This window comes from Lolium perenne, chromosome 7, assembly GCF_019359855.2.
Source record: "Lolium perenne isolate Kyuss_39 chromosome 7, Kyuss_2.0, whole genome shotgun sequence".
NCBI lineage: Eukaryota > Viridiplantae > Streptophyta > Magnoliopsida > Poales > Poaceae > Lolium > Lolium perenne.
In genome coordinates this window covers 321,980,796-321,987,791 of record NC_067250.2, presented here as the reverse complement: position 1 = coordinate 321,987,791, position 6,996 = coordinate 321,980,796, and the positions used below count along the sequence as shown (strand labels likewise).

Here is a 6,996-nt window from a genome sequence, read left to right as displayed (position 1 = left end):
AATAAAATATTAGGCAAGTGTCAGTACTTATATTATATTTCATACAATTGTTTTGTTATCTTACGTGACAGTTGATCAATGTGTTATCGTTACATTGGAATGTGCTTTTGTTGTAGTTGATCTAGTGCCAGATGTATTTTCTAGTCCCGTTTCTTAATACTGGAATAGAGTTGCTTAGGTGTATGCTAGAATTTTTCATAATACGTATGTATATCTTGGCATGTTCATCCTGGAGTAGAGAACTTGAAATGTTGAGGATATCTCCTGTTGTTTTTCAAAGTGCTATGTTGGAGAGTGAGTACACATAGATTTTCTTTTTGATGGAAGACCGATGGGGCTAACTTTCACATTGATACTTTTGATAGATGTGCTCTTTTGTAGTTACATTGATACTTTTGATAGATGCACTCTTGCTTAGTCTTGGATTCCGGTATTTGTAAATCAATACAGTAACTTATCATGATTCTTCTCATATTTGCATTATAAAAATAAACATTGACATACTTCATTACGATTTGCGGTGGCTCTCGACACTTCGGGATGCGCGCCGGCCCAGATCGAAGTGCGCCATCTCGTGACGCCTGGAAGGTCGAGTTCGTTGGTAGGAGAGGGTGATTGTGGGCGCCAACGTTCTGCTCCTCGAAGTCAAAACCTAGGTACACCACGAGCCCACCTCCGGCCTGCGGCGTCGCCATGTTTTTCCTGTCAACTTGGTTCTGGAAATTGACACTAGAGTGCTGCACTTTCAGGTGTTCATAGGGATCAAAACCCCGTCTACTATTGCTCCCCCAGCAAGGATTTGATTGGGGCACAAAGTTTCAGAGTAAGGTTACTCTGCCACTTCCAACATCTAGTGCACCTCCCATTTGTCATCATATCTGCAGTGTGTGATTTATAAATTGCTCATTCAAACTTGTAGAAAAATTCTATCTTGAGAGCCGCTTGGCTCCAACATGAAGTGTGGTGGCCACCGATAAGGTCAGGTGAGAGGGGGAGACTGAAGGCGCCACCGTCTTGCTCCTTAGCGTCCTTGGCATTGAAACCCAGGTACAACACACGCCCACCTCCAACCGCCAGCTTTACCCTGTTTTCCCCATTGATTTGGTACGAGAATTTGACATGGGACTACTGCTTCTTTAGGTGTTCAAAGGCATCAAATGGTGCCACATATTATGTACTAATGCTCCCAAGCAGCAATTTGATTGGAGCAGCAGCTCGTTTCAGAGTAAGATTACCGGCAAGCCACTTCTATTATGTATGCTTGAATCTGCCTGGTTCTTTCGTTACTGTGCACATGTAATTTGGCTTTGGACGGGTTGCTTTTGTGGTTTATTATGTCATGAAATCTTCCTACATTTGTAGGAAACTGTTATCATGAGCGCCACTATGATCGAACATGACACACCATTGATGCCGGCCATTGTTTGTTTGGTGCTCATGCTGTCGGTCTGACCGCTATGGTCAGGTTAGAGGAAGTGCTGGGACGAACCAGGTCGCCGCCTCTGCCAGGTTGCTACGTCAATTGGAGCAGCCCCTCAGACTTCACAGCTGAGGGTAACTTCAGCTTGCAGATGTAGCAATGCTTTCTTCCATTGTGTCATCTCCTTCCTGTCGTTTTTTGATTTGTATAGCACGTGTTGTATTTTGTTCTGATTCATCTGCATTGCTTTTGCTGATGCTTATGGAAAGTAAACCATGTGGAGGAGATGGTGAGCTCCCGGTATTACTGTAATTTTTTATCATGCTAGAGGGTCAAGGATATTAGGAAAAAAATCCATTTGAACTGGCCTTGTTTCGATACTGCTAGCCCAGACAACACGTGCTAGTTATGAAAGCATCACTAGTATTCACACAAACCAAATTCAGAGCATGAGAGCTCACACCGAATAAATATTTTCTATTTGTGAAATTCTTATTGGTTGCACAATTGCAGGTCATTTGTAAAAGCTACTAAGCATTGGTTAGGGATGAACGAACCATGATCTTCTTTGTCTAGTTGTGATTGTCTACTTTTTGAGGTGGATACTACTTTTGTTTAAAGCTAGCCAGTACCATCGTACCGTTAATTAGGATTAAATTGTTGCATGTGTGCGCTCGATCCCTAATTAAAGATTAGATTCTTAACATAGCAATGACAGTTTTATTGACGTGAATCATTTGCCTTGATGCTAACTAAAAAAGAACTTTCCTTCCATTGGTTGCATGCTTAGCCACGAGTAAAGTTAATCGCATTACTAGTATTTAGTAGTATCTATTGTTTCTTTTATTCTTGTGGTTTTCCCTGCACCATTTCTGCACAAGCTAAATTAAACATGCATCGCTTAATTAGCTGAACTAGTACTTTTTTTTGTCTTAGAGAGAGATCTTAAACGACCTTGGTTCTTGTTGCTGTGAATTATTTGCTATAGGATTACTTGTTTATCATGAGCTAGCTAGTTTCTTTATCACTAGCTATTTCTTTGGTTCCAAGATTTATAAAGATGTTTTTGTATTTGATATCTTGTGCCTGGTTGTGCTTTGTTGTGCCTTATCTGTACCTTTATTCTCTCTTCTGATTCAATACAAGGTGGCTATAATAAGATGATGGTTTAGGTTCAGCTTTAGTGCTTCATGTTTCCATTAGCTTTGCTTTTGGAGTTGCATTTAGTACAAGATTTTCTAATTTGAAGTGGTAATGCTTAGGCCATGGGAGTGTTGTTCTTCAGCTAGATTATTTCTGTCATTTCTAGTGGAAAAAACATGGACCATTCATCTTTCCATGTCCTTTTTTGCTCTTTTACAGTGGAGCTTTGTTCTAGGAGTTGTTTCTTATGGTGTCTAGTTGTTTTCGTTTCTGGTTGTGCTGCAGATCTCCAAATTTTTGGATTAAAAGCATAAAGTTTTCGTAATGTAATACACTCTGGAAACATTATGCTTATAATCCAAAGAACATGCCTAGTGCATGAAGATTGCTCGTCCTCGTTTTTAAATATCATTATATGATGAGATAATGTCTGTTGTACACTTTTGGTTTAAACACCTAGGATTCAATGAGTGTGGTTAATTTTGTTGTATATGTATCGCTTGCAGGATTTCCTATCACTGGACTGTTGCGTTTGAGAGCATCTTTATAACTGTTAAGACAACTGCTTGGTGCGGTGGAGGCAATGTTTGGTCTCGGCTACAACCTCTCCGGTGAGCTCCTGGTTCACCAGATGGTCCTTCCGTCTCCCATGTGCTCTGTGATACTGCTATCTGTTTTGTGCATTTGGTTTCCGTCGCTGTAGATGAACTGCAGTCAGCCTCCAGTCTGCAATTAGATCGAAGTCAGAACATTTTTACCAATTAGACTAGCGACACTGTCGAGAGTCATGTACTTATCATCTGTGTTTTGTTGTAGGTTGGAATTTCGTATAGCTGTTGCATCCATGAGTGCAAGGCAAGAAAGCTGAACAATTTGGTAGGACTGTCGATGGCGAGATGGACACGAAAGTCACTTATCATCCATTTTCTTTGTTGGTTGGATGGCATCCTAGCTAATCGCAGTGGTGAAAATGAAGCCAGGTGAGACACGGTGACTTCCTCCACTCAGAACGACTTTGGCGGCAAGAACGGCTACGACTCGTAGTAAGGTGCCTCATGGTGCCTTCTTTTATTGCGTGTTTGGTGATTGTGATGTTGCTTATCTTGAAAGATGGAGTTAATGACCCTAAATTGATTGTTGCATGAATTGGAAATCGTTTCATCAACTCCATCTTGAAAGATGGTTCTAGCTACTAGTTGTAGAACATGGTGAGGCACCTTGAAAGATCGTTTCATCAATTCCATCTTGAAAGATGCTACTCTTGAACGCAGCATACTGTTGTAGCTTGATTTTGTTGCAGTTGTAGGATCATTGGTATCATCTTTTGGTAAGATCTTGCGATAACTTTAGATTAGCTTGCCTATTTCTATGAATTTGACTTCAATAAGGACTATAGTTCATGTTTAAACAACAACATTAACAAACTATACATTGATGGTGATATCAATATGCATAGAAATAGGCATTGATGGTGATTAGTGCCATATTGGTAAGATGCACGATAACTTTAGATTATCTTGCCTATTTCTATGAATTTGACTTCAATAAGGATTATAGTTTAGGTTTAAACAACAATATTAACACACTATACATTGATGATGATATCAATATGCATATTGAGTTTTTGTTTGGACATGTTAGCATGTACTTGTTTGTTGACTGGAACATGTTTCTATTTGTTTCGCTTGCTGGCATGTCAATTTTCTTATGAAATATGGATGGTATCTATTCCTATGGAACTTGTCCGAAAATCAACTTTCATTTATTCTGAAATTTATATTTAGGTTTTAGTGCAAATACTCTTCAGATTTTAGGATCATTAGAATTAAAGAGCTTGCCTTGGAATTGATAGCTTCAGATTTTAGTTAGCTCCATGTTAGCAAATGTACCAGATCTACTTGAATACGATTTGATTTGATGTGATGCTTTTGGTCCTATGAGTGTTGTTAATTGTGTTGTATATGTATTGCTTGCAGGATTTTCCTATCAATGGACTGTTGCCTTTGAGAGCATCTTTGTAGCCGTTAAGACAATTGTTTGGTGAGGTGGAGGCAATGCTTGGCCTCGGATACTATACAACCTCTTCGATGAGCTCCTGGTTCACCATTTGATCTCCTTATCCAATATGCTCTGTGATACTCTATGTGTTGTGTGCATTTGGTTTCCGTCGCTGTAGATGAACTGCAGTCAGGCCCCAGTCTGCAATTAGATCGAATTCAGAACATTTATAACAATGCTGCTGCCGTTGATTCGGAAGAATAATTGATAGCCTTAGAACAAATATATATTGATATTTTATCTTTTATTCCTGGGCATGATTTCATTGAGTAGTAGAGCTGTCAATATATACAGCCGTGCATCGTGTCCTTTTTTTGTTAATTTTTTTATCCAGTATTATATGCATGAATATGGTGTGTTGTCATAGGAATCAACACATAATGGGTAAAAAGAATCCAAGCGTTGCCTTGTAAAATTAGGATTGCAGTTGCTTATATGTGCTATGTGCATTCATTCATCCCCTTGATTGTGTGTAGCTGTTGTGGCTGATGGAGGGACAGCAAGCGGCTTGCCATGGTCTTGGTCGCTGCCTCCACCCTGCTCCAGGAACCCACCAGCAGATACGCGAGCAGGAGCTGGCTGGTTTGCGCTGCTTCACTGACCTCGTCACTGGGGCTCTTGTGTGCTTGGCAGCCGGCAGCCGCGGACGGTGGTGTTGGTGGAGGCCGGCGATATTGCAGCGGCGTTGACTTGTTGTGGCTTGGTTATTTGACAGCGGAATTAGCCATCAGTTGACCCTGTTTTGTCGGTGCCGTGTAGCTGTAGGTGGCATGCTTTTGTTTTCGTTGTTGTTTCAAGTTGAGAACCTTGGCTAGGTCCATGTGTGAGGTGATGGGTAAGTGTGCTGTGTGTGATGCAAGTAAGTGCTCCTGTTAGCTTGGTTTTCGTGATCTGACAGGACTTGATGCTTATGTATTGTTCCATGTAATTTTGATGCAAAGGAGTTCATGGCAAAAGTTTGAACTTTTACTGTTTAGAACACAGATTAACAATGTATTTGTCTAGTTAAAGAAAATTCTTCAAATTTCCATGTTTTTTCATAGCTTAGCAGCAAGTTTGTATACGTGAGAAGAAATCAATCTAGATGAGCTATCAACCTTAATTCAGGTCGATAGATTAGCTTGACCAGCACTACTGGGAAAGGGAAGGCTGGTTCCCAACCGTGAAACATGCAGGCGCAGTAGGCTGGGGATGATGAAAATTTTGAAACAGATTTGCTGCTGGGCCGACGTCCCTCTTGCTTGGGTCTCCGGTGAGCACTGATGGCGATGATGTGGGAGGAGCCAGCATGCCTACTGTTTGTTTCAAATAAATATGGTATAGTGAAAAACAAAACAAAATTTGGGCGTCTTGTTAAATCTGTCAATGGTTGGGTAGACCAAGTACTAGTGTATGCTTGGTCTGCAGGTACCATACCATCGAAAGCTGGATGTAGGGCAATAGATGAAGAAAAGACTAAAAAACAACTTGATGAGATGAAAGCTCAGACTCCTTGTTTATTTGCTTCTTCGTATCGATGTTTATATATAAATTAGGACTTTTAGTTTCTGGGGTGAAGCAAAGTGTATTTTGTGACTCTACGGATCTTGTGTCCTGAAGGTTACAAATGTGTTCAGTAGTCCTGATTCGTACTCAAGTTGAGCTTAGCTAGTAGTACACTGGAAACCATCTTGTACTACGTAAGAGAATGCATATCTAGCATTATTATGTTTCCAGTAAGTACATGCACATGGCATGACTCGTATTTCATCTCTGCATCCGTGAGACCGGCATACATTAACTGTGGGAGGGATTTGAGGAGGTTGTTTAGGTATGTGGAATAGTAACACAAACAGAGGCCGCCCGTCTGCAATTAATTAGATTGATTGCTGCCTATTAATTAGGTGATTCCCTCTGTATTTTCGTTTGATGAGAGGGCAGCGCTGCCAAGTCAGCAATCCGTGGCACCAGCTATCTCGTCCGTCCATCATGTTCTGATTTAGCAGCCAACGAAGAGCAATACGATGTGAGGGAAACTGAAATCTCTTTTCCTTCCCGCTTGCCAAACTTTCGCTCGTGAAAATTCAAAGTTGTGTAGCTCTTCTTCTATAAGTACAAGCTAGCCGCGAGCTTCCGCGTGCGGTATCGTGTGTGTGACTTGTGACTTTGGACTTTGGCGAGGACGAGGGGAGGAGAGCGAGCGCCATATACGGCCGAAGAAGATGCACTGCGTCCGGCCGAGGTCCAGCAGCAGCAGGTAAGGTAATCGATTCGTCGCCGTCTCCTTCAGTTTTGGTTCCATGAATTGGTTGGTTCTCGCTCGCTGGGATGAATAGATTTGTTTGGGTTTTGGACATTGTCAAACATTGGTTGATATTCATGACCTTGAATTGGGG

At 41.2% G+C, this 6,996-nt stretch overlaps 1 long non-coding RNA gene across 2 annotated transcripts; it reads left to right on the top strand.

The window, feature by feature from the left end:
- Positions 1 to 671: 671 nt before the first annotated feature.
- LOC139834142 (uncharacterized) lies at positions 672 to 5,606 on the top strand. Of its 2 annotated transcripts, XR_011749538.1 has the most exons (8): positions 674 to 823; positions 920 to 1,047; positions 1,141 to 1,225; positions 1,363 to 1,554; positions 3,070 to 3,174; positions 3,380 to 3,543; positions 4,540 to 4,661; positions 5,098 to 5,606. It is a non-coding gene; the product is annotated as an uncharacterized lncRNA (long non-coding RNA). The 2 variants fall into 2 exon arrangements; XR_011749537.1 differs by having other exon boundaries at positions 672 to 823; positions 4,540 to 5,606.
- Positions 5,607 to 6,996: the final 1,390 nt, after the last annotated feature.